This window comes from Diceros bicornis, chromosome X (assembly GCF_020826845.1).
Source record: "Diceros bicornis minor isolate mBicDic1 chromosome X, mDicBic1.mat.cur, whole genome shotgun sequence".
Classification (NCBI taxonomy): Eukaryota; Metazoa; Chordata; class Mammalia; order Perissodactyla; family Rhinocerotidae; genus Diceros; species Diceros bicornis.
This window is the reverse complement of record NC_080781.1, coordinates 106868643-106891003: the sequence shown is the minus strand read 5'-3', so window position 1 is coordinate 106891003 and position 22361 is coordinate 106868643. Positions and strand designations below refer to the sequence as shown.

The 22361-nt window shown below is 40.5% G+C and overlaps 1 long non-coding RNA gene across 1 annotated transcript in view; it reads left to right on the top strand.

The window, feature by feature from the left end:
• Positions 1–1016: 1016 nt before the first annotated feature.
• Positions 1017–22361, top strand: part of LOC131401353 (uncharacterized) — a 44158-nt gene continuing 22813 nt past the window's right edge. The window contains exons 1-2 of the long non-coding RNA XR_009217660.1: positions 1017–1042; positions 1843–1919. This is a non-coding gene — a long non-coding RNA (uncharacterized LOC131401353). The remainder of the gene's footprint in view (positions 1043–1842; positions 1920–22361) is intronic.

Sequence of the window (22361 nt, the reverse complement as noted above, 5' to 3'; positions counted from 1 at the left end):
CCCCAGTAGATAGTTGTGTGTCATAGTTGCACATCCTTCTAGTTGCTGTATGTGGGACGCGGCCTCAGCATGGCCGGAGAAGCGGTGCGTCGGTGCGTGCCCGGGATCCGAACCCGGGCTGCCAGCAGCAGAGCGCGTGCACTTAACCGCTAAGCCACGGGGCCGGCCCCTCAAATGTATGTTTTCCCCAGCTCAGCGCCTGACCCCATGATAGGTTTCTGAAATTGAGCTTCAGGGCAGATTCAGGAAAACTTACTTGTAATTTTCCCTGTTTACCACTAGCAATGGAGAGCTGAAAAGGAGCTTCCAGTAGACTGTTTTTCACAATGCGCATGAGAGCAATTATAAGTTCACGTAAACTCAATATCAGGATCTAAAAATTTCTGTGATGCAGGAAGGGAAGAAAAAGTGCTGGTGAAAGAAACTGCAGTCTGCAGCCTGCTGGACTTCTTGGGAACGATGGTCAGCACCATCCGCCATGCCCAAAATCCCCTTCACAAAGAAAAGAGCAGCGTGGTCTACAAAAGTTATTCCCATTGCACCAATAACAGACGCACGGCTATGAAAAACGTCTCAGCCAACCCCATTCTCCAGCAGACACTTCTTGAATTACTGAAATATGAACATTATAGAGGACTTTCAACATTTGCTGGTATTTTCCTTATTTTTTCTTTTTTCAGGCTTCAGTAATTAAATGTCAAGCACTGCAATAACAAAGTGCTAAGATTATAAATTTAAACCAATGGAAATACACGAAATGGTGCAGCGTTCTCTAAGAGTAACAGGACTGTATGTTCCATGGTGTACGTCCAACTATTAAAATTATAGGGAATAGTTTATCTGAGAATCAACATTATTTACCACATAGCATTTGGAATTTCATGCTATTATCATGGCCTGTATATCATTATGACTTTTAGGAAAGATAAGAATTTTAGCTTTTCATTTTTCCAAGCTCAAATACCTAACCTAATATTTCATTTCCAGGTATTTTTTCCAGTACCTAGAAACCATAGTCTATTATCACGGATATAGTTTATGAGTAAGTAAAGTTGCTTATTTCCTCCACTGAACTCCTCAAGGTCAGGAACCATGTTTTTTTCATCTACTAAATAATGCCCACCTAGTGTACTTCCTGGCATGACTGGAGGTGATCAATGAATATTTACTGAATTTATTAAATTTTATTAATTATATGAACATAACTGTTTCTAATCATTCACATGTGCAAATCAGATTTCAGGTAATTACACTTCATTAAACCCTATCCTTTGTTCATTTAAATTTCATATGTTTAGACTTTCAGGAAATAAGAAAATAAATGGTTTTCTCATATATGAGTAAAACTTCCTAAACTATGCTCTGCAGATATCGTTTTTTATTTGAAAAACAATTATGATAAAGAGGTGACCTAACATTTTTACCGTATTAATTATTAGATAGCTAACAGCACAGTAACCTCCTCAATGTGAAACACATACAGGATATAGAAATTCTATTAACTCAACACTTCCCTAAATTGGTTCCCATTGTCAGTCACCTGTCAAATGTCAATCCAGTTTGTTCAGTTACTTCTGATAATAAGATCACCAAGATCAGCTGGAATTGCTGACTAGAAAAGGACTTTTCCATAATGATATTCAAAGGATTCATTCAGCCCTTAAATCCTATTAGTACTGACTGATCCAGTGCTTTGAATATTATACAGGATTTGTTTTTTGTTCTTCTTCCTTTTGGGTAGGAATAGCATGAGGGAGAGCTTTAATTCCTAAAACGATGTAAGAGAGATTTTTCTTTTTGGAGCTAGAATGTGGAATATGGTTATCTTTCCATGTCTTTCAGGAAATCAATACCACAGACTGATGTACAATTTAAAACTTTGATGACAGCTGAGCAAAGGCCACTCAAGACAGAGAATTGTAAGTTCTAACTTCATTCACAGTTCTAACTTGCTGTATGATGCTGAATCTTGCTTTTCTCCCCTTAGCTGTGAAAGGAAGGAAAACTTGAAATATTTTTCTACTAATGCCTTCAGAAGTGATAGTGATAACAACTCTCTGACTTTAATTAGTAGGGAACAGAGTATTAGTGGTTCCTGTGTTTTCACCATTTCTCCCAGAGGACTAAAAGAAACTTGGTCTAAAAATTGACAGTGGATACACAAAGAAAGATCTACCAAAATCTTAACTACCCAAACTACAACAGCAATGACAACAGAAGAAACAAAGAAGTTGAGTATGATTCACCTGGGACTAACTACAACCCCTTCCTGAGGGGAGACATTTGCAGTTGTATCTCATGAAGACAGTTCAAGGTTTGTATCTTTTAATTCAGCAGTCCTCAAACTTTAGTTGTGCACAATAATCACCCAGGAATTTGTTATAATACAGATTCCAGATCCCCACCTCTGGAGATTCTGATGCAAAACTAGTATTTGAATTGGGGTCTAGATCTCTCCTCAAAAGGTGGTTTCCAATGTTTTTTTAAATTGAGATATAATTCATATGCAATACAAATTCACCCATTTAAACTGTACAGTTCAACGTTTTTTAGTGTATTCATAGAGTTATGTCACCATCACCACAATCTAATTTTGAATATTTTCAGCACCCCAAAAGAATACCCATACCTATTAGTAGTCACTCTTTACTCACCCCTTTCTCTAGGCCCTGGCAAACACTAATCTACTTTCTGTGTCTATAGATTTGCCTATTCTGGACATTTCATTTAAATGGGATCATATAATATGTGTCCTTTGTGTCTGGCTTCTTTCACTTAGCATAGTGTTTTTGAGGTTTATCCATGTTGTAGCATGTATCAGTACTTCATTCTTTTCAGTGCCAAATAAGATTCTACTGTGTGGATATACCACATTTTGTTTATCCATTTATCAGTTGATGGACATTTGGATTGTTTCCAGTTTTTGACTATTATGAATAATGCTGCTATGAACATTCATGTCCAAGTTTCTATATGGACATTGTTTCTAAGTGTTTTATTTTTTAAACTAGAAAGCTGTATTAAATTGAGGGAACATTTCTAGTCAAATACTCTTGTAGCTAGCTATTGGTGGGCCATAAGAAAACAAAGATGGGAGCGACCCAGTAAAGCATTGGCCAGTGACCGGTGAGGGTTAAAGGCTTTCAGAGGAACTTTGATGACAGAATAGTTCACATTCTGTGGCAACTGGAAAAGACAACTCAGAGAACAAAGAAAGAATGCAACTTTTAACCCTCATTAATATAAAAAATATAGAAATAAGTTCCTGTTAAGAAGCAAACCAGACCTCCATAAAGCGTCTGATCTCGTCTGTCTTCGCCCATGATCAACAGCATAGGTTCTTATAGTGGCTTTAAAGCAATAGCAGGAAAATTCAAACGCAGTTAACTTAACCATTTCATTGTATTAGAAAAATAGCAAAATACTTAAGAGGAAACTGATTCCTTAGAATAAGAAATGAACGTAAAAATAAAGAAATAAGAGAAGAGGAGAAATGCTGTTATTTTTTTTCTCCCTGCACATCCTGAAAATGCAGTGTGCAATTCACACACAGCATAAGCTACACTGTGCCTTTTGTTCAACTCTGCCCTTCAGCTCTTCCTCGTGTCATGCATGGAGCTTATGCACACCTCTCTGGGTCAAACCAGGCCTAGTTATTCAACCTGTTAAACAGCCCCTTAAATGCAAGAATGGACTAAATCTACAACGAGAGTGCAAGTATCATCCACATAGAGTTTAGTCCTAGACTGATATAATCACCAGGAACTTAGGCTTTGTTATTTCTCCTATAATTGAAAAAAACATGATAATGAGTTTGATTTATTGAGGCTTAGTTCAACCATGTTTTGTAAGTAGCCACAAAAATCAACCACTTTTAATTCACTCTTTCTCCCAGCTGCAACCTCTCTAACCTATTGCAAGACAGCTGGCTAGATTAACTGCAAACAAACTCTGATTTATTTGTCAAAAAAAACTGACTTAAAAAAATCTATCATTTTGAGTAATATTGACCAATCTTGAGTTTTTCTCACAAACCTGGTTATATAGTTCTTTTATAGGCAAAATTAGGCTGTGGGGAATCTAAGTTTTTTTCAACTTATGAGAAATTAGTAATAAGGAAGAAAATAGCTCTGTTGATTTATCAATATAATAATCAGCAGTACTATTCCAAAGGAGATTAAGACATGATCCTTGCCCAAAAGAGCCAATACTCTTGCTGAGGAAAGCAAGACATATGCATGAAGGAATTCGAGAATACCATGATATATTATATTATCTCTGCCAAAGGAATTCAGACACAGGAGAGATAAACGTGGGCTCAAATAGTTAAAGATGACATCATGGATAGAGTAAGACTTAAGCTGGGTCTGAAGTTTGGGGAGGATTTGATCAGAGTAAGGGAACAGCACCTCTAGAAAGGGCAATAGTGTGAACAAAGATTGAATTGAAAGATTTAACATAATGTGAAATGGAGGACACGTGTTTAGAAACAAATGAGAAACAAGGCTGTAGAAGTTGGTTAGCTAGATTATGGTGAGTCTTAGAAATTAGGCAGACATCCAGAAGCTGCTCCTGCCTCAACTGGGAGCGTCTCACCAGAGCTGGGTGTGTGCAGTTGGATTTTATTCAAAGAGAGCTGCCTTACTGACCATTAAAGAAGTAGAGACCAAGAGTGGGGATATAGGGAATAGGGTGGGTAAGGAACTTGGCCAAGTCAATTCCAAGAATAACTACCAAGTGCCTATTATGTGCATTCCAGGCACTGGTTTGATGCTTCAGAGGTTATAAGGATGAACAAGTAAGAGTCCCTGATCTCATGGAGTTTACAGTCCTGATGTGCACATTACAATTATACCAGTAAGAAAATAAGGAATGTTTTAAGTACAAACAAGGAACAAAGAGGGCACAGAAAGAGCATTAATTCTGCCAGGGTAATAGAAAAAGTGACATTTTAATTTGATATTAAAAATATTAGGCCTTTAGCACTAACAGGGGAGTGTGTTTGCTCAAGGTAGAGGAACCCAACAGGGGCAATGGAATGAAGTAGGATGTGTTTTGGGGAAGGCAAGAAGTTCAGCAAGTCAGGAAAGTAGGATGCATAGAAGAACAGTATAGAGTTGTGTCAAAGCTGAAAAAGATGGCTAGGGCCAGAGGGAAGGAAAAAAGTCAGGAAGAGAAATTTGGACTTAGCAGATAATTTGTGTCCATTATCAGTTCTCAAGGGGAGAGTGAATTGGTGTTCTCATATTTATTGAGTCTACTATGTGAAAAGCCCTAGACCATGAAAGGAGTGTGTACAAGTGATTAGTCTGGCAGCAGCACACAAAACAGATCTGAAAGTGGGTGATATTGAGGTCAGGAAGGTCAACAATAGTAGTCTAAGGGTAAAGAGATGAGGGCAGAATAACAGAAGGGGGGAAGAGAGAAAGGAATCAATACATGAGACACATTTAAAAGAATTGTATAATATTTGCTGGCTAATTACATACATGGTATAAAGTAGATGAGGGAGCTAGAGATACAGTTGGCTAAATGTATCTCAAGTTCAGGAGAGAGATTTAATTCAGAGATGGAGAATTTGGAGACAGCAAGTAGTTAGTATTTGAATCCATGAGAGAAAAGGAGATCTTCCTGCATGAGGGTAGGGCAGGTTGACGTTGAGTGAGAGGAGAAGATGTCTGAGGAGAGAACACTGACTTCTGAAATTGCAGTATTATTTCTTTGCTGAACTCCCCACATAGTTCTTCTCAGTCTCTTTCGGCAGAAGTCAGTAGCAAAGGGCTTTTCTAGATGGAGACGACCTGTCTTAGTTGATGATAGAGGAAAAAGGAGCTGATAGGAATAAAGTGAAGATGCGGCTAAGGAATGTATAAATGCTAGAGCAAGGTCTTTCTGGAAACAGGGCAGCAGAGGAGTGAAGACTCATAGATGAGAGACCTTTCTTACTTTAATAAGAACAAGAATGAGAGGACAAAGAGCTGAGAAAGGAGATGAGGTGTTGGTAGCAGAGGAAGCTCATATTGGATTGCCATAATTTTATCAGTGAAGTAGCAGTTGAGGTTTCTGCAAAGCATGCATGTCAGGACAGAAGAAATAAATTAGATGGAAGAAAAGATTGTGCCTCAAATGCCTAAAAGTTGCAAATTACACCATTCCTGAGAAATATTCACTTATAATTTAGCTATTTTTAAGTAGTTTGTGAATGTTTATTTTTTTAAAGATTTTATTTATTTATTTTTTCCCCCAAAGCCCCAGTAGATAGTTGTATGTCATAGCTGCACATCCTTCTAGTTGCTGTATGTGGGACGCGGCCTCAGCATGGCTGGAGAAGCGGTGCATCGGTGCATGCCCGGGATCCGAACCCGGGCCGCCAGCAGCGGAGCGCGTGCACTTAACCGCTAAGCCACGGGGCCGGCCCAGTTTGTGAATGTTTAAATGGTTGAATAACACATCAGTAAATCTAAAAGTTCTTAGATTTGCCCGACTAGTAGGTGCAGGAGATGCGAGGCAGGAAAGGGATATTTTATGATATTTCTCTTAGCAGAATAAGACTGGTTTACACAGCCTAAAAGAATTAGCCTGAGAGGCCGTTCTTAGATGGAATTAAACATACTGACACATCTTTAGGGTTCAGCATCAATAATAAGAGTTCTAACTGTGATATAGTATTAACGATTATAATAGCCATGATTTAAGGAGTGCCTACTGTATTCCAGGTCTGACACTCATCACTTCATATCCAGTTATTTTCAACCAGGAGCCACCACCCCCCTGGGAACTTTTGGCAATGTCTAGAGACATTTTTGGTTGTCACAACTTGGGGTAGCTGTGGGTAGAGGCCAGCAATGCTGCTATGTATCCTACAATGCACGGGACATGCTCCCACAACAAAGCATTATGCCACTCAAAATGTCAGTGGTGCTGAGGTTGAGAAACCCTGCTTTAGATCTATTATGTCACGTAATCCTCACAGCAATCCAACAAGGGAGGTATAATTCTCTCTAATATATAGATAATAAAATGGAGAGTCGAGGAGGTTAAGTAACTTGCCCAAGGTTACATCACAAGGTCCTAAGGAGCAGAACTAGATTTTAAACCCATCTGCCTGATTCCAAAGTCAGTTCTTAAACCACTATATACCTTGCCACTTTGTATTCAAGATACACAGACTACCACAAAACCCTTATATCCCTTACAAATAAGTTTTTCTAAAAATGCATTTGTTAGTACACTAAAATCTGCATTCCTCCTAAGTTTACCAAAGGCCCATCCCTCATCTCTAATGTTTTCCACCTGAGAATAACAGAACAGCTTTGTCCTATAGAAAATAGACTTGAGTCAGGCCCCTCAGACACGTACATACCAACATGACATGTTTTGCCACTTATGGGTATCTTCTAATTGAAACGACTTTTCATATGATGGCCAGTTGCAGACCTATTCTCAAATTCTATTCAACATCCACATGATGATATGGATTCCTTCTCGGCTTTGGATTACAGTTGGAACTCGACACTGATACCATCCATCATGCAAACTACCCAAGTGCCTCTTGACAATCACCAGGCAGGAGCCAAATTCCAACCAAGGTACACAAGTCCAGGTTAAGAAGTCCTTAGTGACCGTGGAGCTTTGATTGTTCTTTTTGGTTTGTTTGTTTTGTTTTGTTTTTGCTACTTTTGAGCCATTGTAACAGTGAACTACTTCTGTGTAGGACTGTGCCAACTAAATAAAACAGAATAAGTTCAATTCTCCCTAGAAGGGGGTAGATTTTTGGAAACAGTTTGGCCTCCATGTTGAACATTCTCCCAATTTGTGTTTCTCAGAATGTCAATGTGCAAATAATTGCATGGTTCATATCCTCTTCTCATATGTATCTAGAGTGACCTACTCATCCTGGTTTTCCTGGTACTGCTCAGTTTTAAACCTGAAATCCCACATTCTGGGAATCCCTTCAGTCCCAGGCAATAGTGATGTTGGTCACCCTAGATATATCCAAAGTCTAGTAATTAATGTTAGAGAATAAAAGCTAATATTACTAATACTATCAAAGTTCAATCAGAAGAAGTTTTAGTATCAGGATTCAGCTTGGTAAATATTAATCAACATTTCTGGCTCACTTATTTTTTCAAAGATGATTTTTGAAAGAGGAAAATTCAATCAAACCCTGATATTTTATCAATAGGTTGCTGGTGGGATCCCTCACAGGATGCCATTTGTCAGCAAGCAAAGAACATCACATTGTAACATGGCTGTTGTCAATTCTGGCTGCATATTAAAATCTCTTGGGGAGGGGATTCAAAAAATTTGGCTGCCCAGGCTGCACATGAGACTAATTAAACCAGAATCTTTTTGGGTGGGACCCAGCCATCAGTGTTTTTAAAGTACCTCCAGTGGTTACAATACACAGGCAAGGCTGAGAACCAGTGCTGTAGCATGATGCGTCCCTTTTCTTCATCGTGAATGCAGCTGGGCTTCTGAGGAGGTGGAGCTATTAGGTGCCTATGTTGTGTGATTGAAGGATCCTAAGAGGGTCTCTGCTGCCTCTCGCTCTCCATCACACGTTATGTTATCCAAAATGCCGCCACTGAAGACCAATAATAATCCCCTGGAGACATAATAGAGAAAGCAGGCAGGAGCAGAAAATAGTAACTATTAAGCTTTTGAAGGATTTTCTGTCTTCAAGAGGCCCTAATTCAACTGTTTGGAAAGGCTCACCTACCCTTATATTTATGTCTCATAAGATGTAAGACTATATGAGGAAGAGCATTGTAAATTACAAAGTGTTACCATGGGCAGGCCTAACACCTAAAGTAAAGGTGCTTTTATAGTGGGTTGGGTCAGACCAAGGCCCCAAGAGAGTTAGGTACTTGGGGTTGAGGGAGTCAAGAGGAAGATTGGTACTGCATGAGAAGACAAGAGGGGAGCAACCAAAAGCCTCACCTCTGTCACAAGGGTGATTAAAAGGTGAGGCTTGGAAACAAGGTCGGGCCATAAACACAGTCTAAAAGATCTAGCCGCTTTTCCAGAGGAGTTTGTATGGCCAATTATTCCTAGGTGGCCTATTTGAGAGTGTAAAACTAGGTTTGTATTTGCCTCACGTTCTACTTCTTCAATAACATTAGAGTGAGTGGAACTGGAATAGAAAAAGGAGGGCTCCAAAAAATTCATCCCTTGAAGCAAATTGAGCCCATATTGACTTGTCTGGGTCAAAAGACACTGCAAGAAAGTTTCCCACTCTTAGTCTCTCAGATTCAATAAGGTCTGAGCAGTGATTGGAGCCAGGGATTGTGCTTAGCACCTTGCGGATGACACCACTGAGATGGTCCCTCTGCGTCATAAAACCATCCCCAAACTAACTTCCTGAACAATTGTCAAGGTGCCTGAAATCTTGTCATGAGAAACACATTCCTTCAAGTTTTGAAATCTGGTTGGTATTAAAGAAGTTCTTTTTTTTTTTTTTTTTTGGTGAGGAAGATCAGCCCTGAGCTAACATCCGATGTCAATCCTCCTCTTTTTGCTGAGGAAGATTGGCCCTGGGCTAAAATCCGTGCCCATCATCCTCTACTTTATATGGGATGCTGCCACAGCATGGCTTGACAAGCGGTGCGTCGGTGCGCACCTGGGATCTGAACCTGCAACCCACGGGCCGCCCGGCTGCCAAAGTGGAGTGCGTGAACTTAACTACTACGCACCACCGGGCCAGCCCTAAAGAAGTTCCTTTTAAACTGAGACAGGTAACGCCTTCGGCTAGGAATTCCTAGCGAGAAAACAACAACTGGCTTCATTTTCTAGATCTTTAAAGATGGTTGCTTCAGCCATGCCTCACTAGTTTCCACTTTCTAGGTTCTCACTTCCCTTCCTCTGTCTCTCCTTCCTCTTTCTCTCTCTGTCTTTCTCTGTTTCTCTGTCACACTCTCTCTCTCACACACACACTCACACACACACAAAACTGTTGGAAACCCCTGCTTTAAGCCTTATCAGCCAAGACCTTGCTGGTGATTACTTGACAGCTAGCTGACAGCAAGATAGATAGTAGGGAGGAGTGGGGAGATACTGTGAAAGAAATACTATTTAGTGGATGGAACTGAATAATGTTGATTGTATCCTGGGCCACTGATTTTTCCAATGGAAGAGACAGGTTAGGAATCAAGGGTTACATATACAAGTAAATATCAGTCAGGAGCCATGTATAACTTTTGGTTTGAAGAGCAAAGTCTTTTAATTGAATTTCTTGTGTGTGTTGGGGGTGGAGGGTCACCTGAAGCATATCATGTAGTTGAGCTGTTCCATGCCTCTTTACCCAAGGGGCAATAATCAGATCTCAGGAATACCATTGAGTTGTCTGTGCTATTAAACTAAAGAAAAATTCCATTTTTATCATCTCTGAATGATAAAGCTCAACATTCCTGAAATAGTTAGCTTAAAGCAGCAAAAGTCTAAATCTTTCTCAAATTCATAAAACAAATAAAATTGGAAACACATATAGCATCATTTGAGCATTTTGATGGATTTGCAGCTGTGTAAGACATAATTCACGAAGAGTTTAAAAAGTTGGACTTTAAAACGTTTCACCTTTGTGGGAATCTTACTGATAGTATTAGAACAGGTATGTCATAAAATATGGTGCATTTGTCTCTAAAATAGAAAAGAAAAAAATATGGAATTCAAGTAAACAGTGAACATTTTGAAATATTGATAGTTTTAAGGAATATAAAGTAATAGCATAAACATTTTTGGTGCTGGAACAAGAAAAAGGAGGAAGACCAACTTCATATCTAGCCCCAAATAATTCATTTGGTTTCATTGGTTTTATCAGGAATGTTGGTTAGTAAGCGTGCTGAGAGTGAGGATTTAGAGCAAAAATGTGCTGTGTCTATAGAGAGTAAAATGCTGAGTGGGTTTGATTCAAAATTCACCACAGGCCAGGAAAAAGATTTTGCAAAACTCTGGCCCCTGTTGCTCACACATGGCCTAGGCTGTGTGTAAGCCTCACATTCAGTAGCTGCATTTGGTTTTCAAAGAACAGGGTCATTTTCTCAGCCTACACTTCTCATTAAGTTCCAAACACTTCCCTAGGATATGAAACCTCCCCTTTCTCTTTCACCACTCCTAGTAAAGCCAGCTTGTTCAGACAATACTGAAAGGGGCTGCTCTTTGGTGCTCAGACAGGATGTTCCATTGATATATCTTGCTAGGACAGCCCGTAAGCATTCGTCTGTTGGTGTCTCATACAAATGTCAACTGTTTCTACCCAGACTGAATTAAATGTTTTATATAAAAACTGTGTGATGTTTGCAGCATTCACTCAAAGAATTTATTGAATATTTAGCCTATGCAAGGTACTGGACTAAGCCTGGGAACAGGAAGCGGGGAGGAGGGAAGAGGAGAGGCTAGAGGAAGTGTTGGAGAAATACAAAGATGAACAGGCTATATAGCATCTGCTTTTAATAATAATAGTTAATATTTATTGAATAGTTACTCTGTGCCAGGCACTGTGCTAATGGCTCTAATGAATTAGATAATTAAACTTTAGAAGACTACAGTATACCCCTTTTTATAGATGAGTAAACTGAGACTCACAGAGTAAAGCCCCAAGTCACACAGCTAGTGATGGGATCAAGGTTTGAGCCTGGTCTATTTGACTCCAAAGCCAGAGTGAGTAACCGCAACACTCTAGTGCCTTCAAGCATCTGGTAAGGGGAAGAAACATATACAATGACCTCTAATAAAAGGCACAATATGATAAGTACCACAAAATATATGATCAAACTGCTTTGAGAGTACAGATTTCAGGAGAAATTAATTTCTAGGAAGACTTTATGGAGAGAGCAAGTTGAACTGGGCCTCAAAGGAAAAGCAGGATTTTGGTAGGTAGAGTGGAGGGAAAGGGTATTTCAGGTAAAGGAGTTAAATAACAGAATGACAAGAACAGTGTAACTGGAGCTTTCCATGCATCACAGAATAAAGGGTCACAATTAAAAGGCTGTAAAGATTGGCGTTCCATTGTCATGTAACTTGAACACCAAGTCAAGAAGTCAGGATTTTATTCTTTCCATGATAGGCAATGGAAAGTTGACAACGGATTTTCCAACAGGCAAATGATATGATCAGATCTGTGATTGGGAAAGAGAGTTTTGGTGGCAGCTTCAATGATGGAAGGGGTATCACATGGATTAGAGGCCAAAGACTGGTTGTGTGACTAGAGATATTGTCTAGGAGGAGAAATCCCTCCCAATAAAGGGTGCCTAAAAATCTGGATAAAATATTTTACATGTTGTTTTTCAAGTGAAGCTGACCTAAAGTTAAGTAAAGGGAACAATCAGAGGAAACAATAAGGCCTGATTTCCCGGAGGTAATCAAGCCAGAGTTTGTCTTGGGAGTATCTGCTAACCCTTGGTGACCTAGACTCAGTATTAAAAAACTGTGTGGCAGGACCAAAGACAGGAGATAAAGCCTGAGACCCAAGCAAGGTAGTTGGGCTGACTGGAGACACTGTCATAAAGCTAAAATCCTCCGTGAGTGACTATCTCAGTGAGTGACCTAGAAAATACCCCCTCTCTACATAAAGATACTTACCTACCTAAGGATTAGGCAGGAGGGTTTGGAAAAAAGTTATTTCCCCTGAGAATTCCCAACCACAAGACCACACTCAAGCATTTTTGGGAGCAGAATACTATGTCTGTGTCTTCAAAACCACCAAACAGAAACGTTAGTTTATAGTGGTCCTTGGTGGATAGTGCCTCTAGGCACATTACAGTAGTAAATGAAAATTTTCTCTGGAAGAATTTTAAAGTGGCCTCAAAGAATTCCCACAGATAAAACTCCAAAGAGCATGAGCTCGCAATGAAAAAACAATCACCAAACCTACAAAGAAACAAGCCATTATGAATGGGGACATTCAATAAATAAGAGTTGAAAGGAAAGAATTCTCAACATAAAATTAAACAGAAGTCAATCCCCCGTTGTCAAGTGAATAATTTCATTTTCCAAGTCAATTTAAAAAGATATCATTTTATCTATTTGGCTACCTGTGTTCTGCCCAACTTCATTCCAAAAAAATACTATAGTCAATGGTTAAATGTGTGTGTGTGTGCCTGTATGTGTGTATGTAGAGAAGTTATGTGCTTATTGCACATTTATATTTAATTCAACAAGGATTTACTGAATGTGTACTATATGTAAGTGTCTCTGCTATTTATTGCAGAAAATACAAAGAAACATACAACAGAAATAAGAGTACCAATACTTATCACATGGGCATAATATTATATATATTCCACAAAAGAGGGCCAGATAGAGTACAATAGGGATGAGTCTAAAGAGAGGAATGGCACACCCAGATTGGGAGGGGATAAAATAAAACCCCATAATGTGGGTGTTGTTTGAACTGGGTCTTTAATGACGGACAAGATTTGGTAGGCAGACATTTAGGGGAAAGGATGGTGGGGAGGAAGGGAGACATTCCAGGCATGAGCACAGTGAAGGAGAAGGGAACAGAACTTGTTGAGGTGGGTTGGTTCAGAATTGCATTAATCTCTGATTAAAAAAATTTTTGATCACAGTGGCTGAAACACGTGAGGGTTTATTTGTCTCATGTAATGAGAAGTCCAAAGGTAGGCGGTTGCTGTTGTTGGTTTAGCAGCTCAAGAACGTCAGGGCCGTTTGTAACTCTCTTGAGCTTTCCCTCATAGTCCCAAGGTGTTTGCTGCAATTTTAAGCATCACATTCAAATACTAGGCAGTGGGTAGAAGGGAAGCTCAAAGGCAAAAAGGGCTTCCCAGAAGCCCCACCCCATGATTTCTGCTTGTATCTCCTTGTCCACCTCTATTTGCAAGAGACTAGGAAGCACAGATATTTTTAGCTGGGTGCATTATTACAGTGAAAAGGCAGAGGAGAACAGATATTGGGTAGGCAGTTAGTCTCTGCAACAAAACAGAAGCCAAGTTTGGCTTGAGCATAAAGAATTGAGATATCATTTCTTAAGTATGAGCCAACTGATTTGGAAAAAAGGAATATATATTTCTTGTGCCTGGCATCATTTTTGCTTTTCTATAGTTTTCCACTTACTTGCCTGTAGTGAAATCAATGATAAGGGTGGAGGGTGCTATGAGGGCACAGAGGAAGAGCATCTTTCTCAGTTGCTCAGGGAAGACTGAACCAAGCCTGATGGATAGATATGGTCTAAGGCTGGTGGGTGAAGGGTCGCTTGGGCAAAGGCCCAGAGGTAAGAAGAAGGTGAAGAGTTCTTGGAATTACAAGTATTTCAAGCTAACTGGTGCAGAGTGAAGTATGTATATGGTGAGAAAAGAGGATGGACAGACGGGTAGGAGCCAGATCATGAAAACTCGTAAGCTGTGGTAAGGGGTTTGCATTATATCACTAGCTTTTAAATTTAAAAACAGAAAAGCAACAAAAATATTTTCTCCATTGCTTTCTTAATCTCTGCTGTCTTTCCCAATAAATTTCATAAGGGCATCTTGGTCATCTTGTTCATTACTATGGTCCTAGAGCCTAGCGCTATGCCTGGCCCCTGAGGCCTACCTGATGAATCTACGTTCTTCATGGAATGAAATGTGAAAACCGTTGGACTAAATGTCCAATGAAATCTTTGTCACTGCAATTCTCTATCCTTTAAGTTAAGGTCCCTTAAAACACATATATAGGTGATCCCCTGTGTTAGTCTAGGTCCTTCAAGAAGTAGAAAAAAAGATAGAATTAAAAACATAAGAAATTTATTAGGGGCAACCCTGGTGATAGAAAATGGAGAGAGAGCCAGGGGAGTCTGGGAGAGCCACCAGTACGCACTGCAATGCGATGCAAGTCTGACCCTGAGTGAAGGAGAGACAGAAGGAAGGAAAGAAGAAAGGAAGGAAGGAAAGAAGGAAGGTTGGTCAGAAGGAAGTGTCTTAGCCCGCGTGCAGTTCTAAGGAAAGTTTAGCGTGGCCATCAGGGAGTCCTTGAGACAAAGTCAGCAGTCAAAGGAGTCCAGCGTCTCCCACAAACAGGTCTGTCTAGTATCCCTGCTGTGCTCATTCACTGACCAGAAACAGCCCACAGGAAGTGTGGCTTGAGGCAAATGCAATGATGATTTCAGAATGCAGCAGTAGCTTGGTCTCTCTCCCAGCAGAGACCCAAGAGGCATGCTCTTATGGCTGCCATGGCTGCCAGCTCCAGCATTGTCATCAGGGCTCCTGTCCTGCTTCGTATCTTCCCCATATTCTAGTTACTACCTAGAATACAGGTAGTATACCTACATATTGTTTTTTCCTCCATCCCCATCTCCAAGTCCTACTTTATACCCTTCCTCTGTAAACTCAGCCATATATTTCCTCTGGGACTGAGGTCTGCTTTGCTCTCCATGTCCTTTTATGGATTAGGAATCTCACCCTGAACTGGAGCCCCCGTGGCTAGCTCCTCAATCCCAGTGGGCAAATGTCCCTTACCCCAGCTGTCCACCTGCCTGTTGCCTGCCCTCACCATAGGATATTTTTAAGGATAAAATTCTATCTTGTTAGCTTACCATAACCTCCTGGCTTTCTGGAACCCCAAAAGTCAGATGTAGATGTTCTGCTAGCCATCTGTGCTGCTCTAGTACTATGTACCTATGTATATCCCATATCCCCACGCTCCAGAGTTAACTTAGGAGGTTTCACAACTTACCCAGGGCTGCACAAGAAATAACTGGCAAGGCTGGGGTTTAAACCAGGACTGTCTGATTTTAAAGTGTACTTTCTAAACCACTATCTGAACCACCACTATTTCTGTGCATCTCCTTCACAGAACTGGTCACACTGTATTATGACTCTGTTTACTTGTCCATCCACCCCCTCTCTCATGATGAGAGCTTCCTGAGGATGGGGCCAAGGCACTGATATCTAGTAGGCATTTAAGAAGTGTTGCTTAGATAAAAGAATAAAGGGAAGGATGAATGAACAAATAAAACTTTAACAATCAAGTTGTGGTCATTCCAGTCTGGCCCCCAGTTCTGCAGTTTCTGAGGGCTTTGCAGATCTTAGAGGTTCTGATCTTATGAATCCGTATGTCTCCCAATGCAACCAGAGCTGCCAGGTCAGCACTCTTCATTTACCCCAAACCCCCAGCTGCTTGCTGATCCGATAAAGAATTTGAATAGTTGAAGCTCTAGAAATGTGAGAAATATGATGCTTTCTGCCCAATAAGAAAGAGAAGGCCAAATAAGGGGAATTCTAAGATACGTTTCATCTTGGTGAGTTGGGGGTTGCACAAGGGGCCAGCATAGTCATACTGCCTGGAGGCAGCCCCCAGTGTCTCCAGACAGAAAAGGAAATGACAACAGCTTTCGACAAGAATAGAAGTACAAATAAAGATCTTATTGAGAAGCAGGTAAATTGGCTGGGCTCAGGAAGCCTGTAATGACTCAGAACTGGCAAGGGCCCTGTCTGGCAGCCCACCTCTCCCTTACAGCTGAGCTCAATGGATTCCACGTTGCTCCCTTACCCTGGACCTTCATGTGCAACATGGGCTCGGTATTGAGCCGAAACATGAAGGACCTCTTTGTTCTGCAACTTTCTCCTCTACAAAGGCCACTTGGCTTTAGGAAGCATTGATGACCTGACAGCAAAACAAGGTTCTGGTTCTACGTATCTTTAAAGTTCATGAAAACAATATGGAAACCAAGGTAACACTGCATATCTAAAGCATCCTTTCTATTTGCACATCACAGCTTTGGCAACAAAAATAAACCATACTGGAAAGAAATCATTGAGATATTAATACGTCTCAGGGAGGGAAAAAAGTATTATCTAGAACCCCTTGTTCTCACCCCTCCTTCTGATAATGGGTATGAAGTTACAATAAAGACTTAGAAGTAAAGGACATGGTTTCTTTATTATTTTTTTAATAAAAGTTGTATTTATATAAGGTGTACAACATGATGTTTTGGTATACATATATATAGTGAAATGATTATTACAATCAAGCTAATTAAGGGAACATGGTTTCTGAGTCGGATGGCTCTGCATTCAGAATAACAGCTTTGCTACTTCCTAGCTGTGTAACCCTGGGAGAGCCACAGAATCTCTCCAAACCTCAGTCTAAAATGGGGTTGCGACAGATATTGAAATAATGTATAAGTGTCTAGTAGAGTCTTGGCACACTGTAAGCATCTGGTAAATATTTGTTAAAAGAATTAAAGCAAGTACTATTACAGAGTTCTTCAGTCCCATGCGAGGCATAAGGACTATGTCAGGAATGGACCCCTATTCCTGCTTCAGTGAATGTTGACTGACTAACCAATTAATTCTTCTCAGAATACATTCACTATCGGGCAGTGTGTGGGGGAAGGAAAGGGAGGGAAAGAGATACAAAATATCAGATGCCGTGTGTTCTCAAGGATGCTTTTTTTAAAAAAAAACTTTTTTCTTTCTTTCTTTTTCCCCCCAAAGCCCCAGTAGATAGTTGTATGTCATAGTTGCACATCCCTCCAGCCGCTGCATGTGGGACGCGGCCCCAGCATGGCCGGAGAAGCGGCGCATCGGTGCGCGCCCGGGATCCGAACCCGGGCCGCCAGCAGCGGAGCACAGGCATCCAACCGCTAAGCCACGGGGCCGGCCCCCTCAAGGATGCTTTTAAAGGCTCAGAGGAGCAAAGCAAGACTTTCTTATTTCTTAGGACCAATTGTCTGATTCTTTGCCATAGTTTCCATGTGTGATGCTACCACAGCCTCTCTTTCCCAGACATGCTCCACATCTGGAAAACAGCAGTAAACATCTTGTGTATTGCACAAGTATTCTACTTTAGTGGTAAGAACTTCTTAGGGCATAAAATCTCTTAGTATTTGCAATTATAGGTTCAGAAAGTTGGACAAAATAATTGGACTATAATAAAATCTACTATTTATTGACTGTTTACTATGTGCCAGGCTCTGTGCTAAGTTCTTTATATATATTATTTCATTCAATCGTCGCATTATCATCGCTTTACAGATGGAAACATTTAGGCTCAGAGAAGTGACTTCTCTTAGGACATCACTTCAATCTCGTGCTCTATGTTTTTAGCCGTTGTTATTATTAAAAATGTTCAGACATAAGCAAAAGTAGGTAAGATAGTATAATGAATCCCCATGTGTCCATCACCCAGCCTTAACAATTACTAATCCATGGCCAATCTTGTTTCATCCATATCCCACCCAGTCCCCATCCAACACACACACACACACATACACACACACACACACAGAATTTCATCTTTTCATTTGTAAATATTTCAATATATACCTTCAAAAGAAATGGACTCTTTTAAAAACATAACAACACCTATAACAATTAATCATTTCTTAGTATCATCAAATGTCCAGTCCATGTTCATATTGCCCTAATTGTCTCATAGTTTTTTTCTTTTTTTTCCACAGTAGGTTATTTGAATCATGATCCAAACAAAGTCTGTATCATATAATGGCATTTGGTTAATTTGTCTCTTAAGTCTCAATCTATAGGTGTCTCCTCTTTTTTTTTTCTTACCATTTGTAAAAAGAAATTCAAGGCCTATGCTCTTAACCACATAATATAGCATCTTATGTCCATCTTAAGAGTTATTTGGAGGGAATGCCCTCCTCCCAAATATATTTCTTGTATTTAAATATGACTCCCTATTTTCCTGTAGAATAGAAGGTAATCAAACATTAAAAATGGATCTTAGAAATGTTTCAATATTCATTGGAAATACTGAACAATCAAAAGACCACTTTGTTTTGTGTTTGTTAAATAATACGGCTTGAGAGCAGAAAAGCCAGCTCTCAAAAAATATCTCCTGTCCCACTACCAACAGGGCCTGAAGTTCTATCAGTAAAGATGTCCCTAAGACCTAGTGTCTTTAAGCATCATAAGTAACCCTCACCAGTCACTAACACTTTCAAAAGTCAAGATCTGACGGCTTAGATAGGTGAGTATGGTACAAGGAAAGGAGGAAAAGCCTGAGGAGTTCTAGCCCAGATATCACCCTGAAGTGAAGTGAAGCAGACTGTGGGGGAGGGATAGGGAACCTGAGGAACCAGACACCCATTCAGGGAGCAGAGCACACACTGTGGGGAAAAGACAAGTGATAGGGACCTACTTCACAGTTTTGCTGTTGGTTTGTCTTGATTATAAGTCTGAATGATATTAAAAATATTTAAGAAGTGGTGTGATATAGTGGAGAGGTTGAAGTTCTCGTCAGTGGGTAAATGAAGGCACTCGAGGGGCATGCTGGCCAGCAGTGGGCAGCCGTGCTGGCAGGGAGGGCTCAGCTGAGAACCACACATTTGCACTCTGAGGTGCCAGTACTGCTGATAGGCGTGCTGTTTCTCCTCTAGCTGGTGCTCTCTCAACTCTGGTCATCTGGATGCACACAGATGGGAGCCTGCTCAAGGGAGCTGCAGGCATCAGGGCAGCCGCACCCCAGAGGGACTCCCCCATACTGGTGCAACCTGGGAAACCATTGGAAGGGCTCAAGGCAGCAGCTCTTTACCAACCAGTACATAAGTATTTCATGCTTTTAACAACTACTCTTGTCTACAAACTGAACCTAAGTCCTGTCATAAGCAACATCTCTGCTTTTCTGAAAAAAGGTGGGCAGTGCGATGCTCTGCAAAAAGCTGTTAAGTCTTGGCTTAACCACTGACTTGGGCAAGTCACTGAACTTTGAGCCTCAGTTTCATCATCAGTAAAATGGGGATAAAATTCTTACTCTGTCTACCTCACAGGGCTTGTTGTGTTAAATAAGAACGTGTCTGTGCAGGTGTATAACCAATCACACCTTAGACCTGCAAGGCATTATTTGTTAATATATCATTGTTAATAATTTATTATTATTATTATTTATTAAAGCCCTAACTGTAACATGGCAATGAATGCACAAAGGGAGCCTATGGGTTTTTAATTTCCTTTTTCTTGGACAAAACATCATGTAATTAAATCACCCCAGGAAAATTTCTAAGCAAACATGAGGTTAACACAACAACCAGTCCCAGAAGTAAACAAAAGCACAACACGGGGAAAGGCATTTACTTTGAAAAATCTAACCTGGTCCCAGAGCCTTAAGTTCATGTTTTCCCACTGCAATGTGTTTAACTTGAACAGTGTGGCTGAACTTTCCCATTCTGACTAGAGCTTCCTTGGGACAGAAACAAAGGCAAGTCAGTTCTGGGACTGATACTGAAATAAACATAGCACGGGACAGCTGCAAACTGGAAAGCGAATGAGACAGCTACTGGAGTAAGCCGATTAATAAAGGCCCTCCCCCCAAACACGCTAGAGGCCAAGGGTGAGGAAGCCTCTTCCTTTTTGGAAAACAGTGTCTGCTGAACAACTGGAAGGAGGAAGCTCGGTATATGACTCCCTTCGAACTTCTGTTTTTCCCTGAGTAGTCACTGATTAAGGAGGAGAGGAATTTTTAAAAAAGCTAAAAAGAATGTTGCTGCTGTTGTTTTTGACAAGGCTGTCATACATAATGATGATTTTTCAAAATGAGCACTGAGATTTACATTCTTTTCAAAAACAAGACCCATTCCCCACCATTCTTGTTAAAGAACTGGAAGAGACTTCAGAGATTTTTTTTTTTTTTAAAGATTTTATTTATTTACTTTTTCCCCCAAAGCCCCAGCAGATAGTTGTATGTCATAGCTGCACATCCTTCTAGTTGCTGTATGTGGGACGCGGCCTCAGCATGGCCGGAGAAGCGGTGCATCGGTGCACGCCCGGGATCCGAACCCGGGCCGCCAGCAGCGGAGCGTGTGCACGTAACCGCTAAGCCACCGGGCCGGCCCAACTTCAGAGATTTTTAAGGGGAGGAGATAGCTGCTATGGGACTAAGAGACTGGAGTTAACAACGGCTCCCAGTTTCCTTCCCTGTCTGCACTGTTTCCTCAGGTTCCCAGGGGAAGAAGGGCTTGAGGGATCAAGAGAAGGCCCAGCTGTGGAAATGGACTTAGTCAGGACTCCGTAGACTGTAATTAGTTTTTTACCCCTACTAACTAAACAAATAAATATCAACCCAATAGGAGACATGGACTGTCTCCTGTCTTTAAAGCTGTTCAAATGAAGGGATAAAGTCATTGGCACTTTATCAGCTTGGTGAGTTTCATAGTTTTTAGAGCTGGGAGGGGCACTAGGGATCTTGTCCAACCCTCCTCTTTTACAGATAAGGCAGGAGCCACTGACTGCCCTGAGTTTACACAGTGAATGGATGGATGAACTCCTGCTCATCTAAACTACACCATCCCGAGGATAACATGAGCAGTGGTTTGTCAGTGTCCACACTCCCTCTTCTTCCTCAAACAGGCTCTCAAATTCCTCACCATTCACACATTCTCCTCCACGGTAGTTGCCCACACTACTCTCCCGTCCACTATTCAGTCTCTTCTTAATATCTCCTTTTCCAACCCTGCTTGTTTTTCCACCACTGTACCCACCGTCAATTTTTCTAAGAAGAAAGAAGGTCTTTTGCCTACTAGTGTTGCAGGTGTTTTATTAGGTTCTCCAAACGTGTGGGATTCTTATAGTTTAGAGTTCCCTCAGGCCTGGAACCTGGGAGAACTTTCCTAAGGCTAGGCCAAAGAGGAAGTGTTGGCAAACTACAACTTGCAGGCCAAGTCTGGATTGCTGTCAGTTTTTGTGTAGCGCACAATCTAAGAAGGTTTTCTTTTTTTAATTTTTTGTGGTAAAAAAACACATGAACATAAAATTTACCGTCTTAACCAGTTTTAAGTGTACAGTTTGGTAGTGTTAAGTATATTCACGTTGTTGTGTAACAGATCTCCAGAACTTTTTCATCTTGAAAAACTGAACTCTTTACTCATTAAACAACAACTCTCCATTTCCCCTTTCCCTCAGCTCCTGGTAACCACCATTCTACATTCTGTTTGTATGAATTTGACTACTTTACATACTTCATATAAGTGGAATCATAAACTTTTTCTGACTAGTTTATTTCTTTTAGCATACTATCCTCAAGGTTCATCCATGTTGTAGCATATGACGGGATTTCCTTCCTTTTTAAGGCTGAATAATATTTAATTGTAGGTATATACCACACTTTATCCATTCAACCATCCATGGACATTTGGGTTGCTTCTACCACTTGGCTATTGTGAATAATGCTGCTATGAACATGGGTGTGCAACTATCTCTTTGAGACCCTGCTTTCAATTCTTTTGGGAGTATACCCAGAAGCAGGATTTCTAGAACATATGGTAGTTCTATTTTTAATTTTTTGAGGAACCACCATACTGTTTTCCCTAGTGGTTGTATCATTTTACAATCTCATCAACAGTGCACAAGGGTTCCAATTTCTCTACATTCTCGTCAGCATTTGTTATTTTCTGTTTTTTTGACAGTAGCCATCCT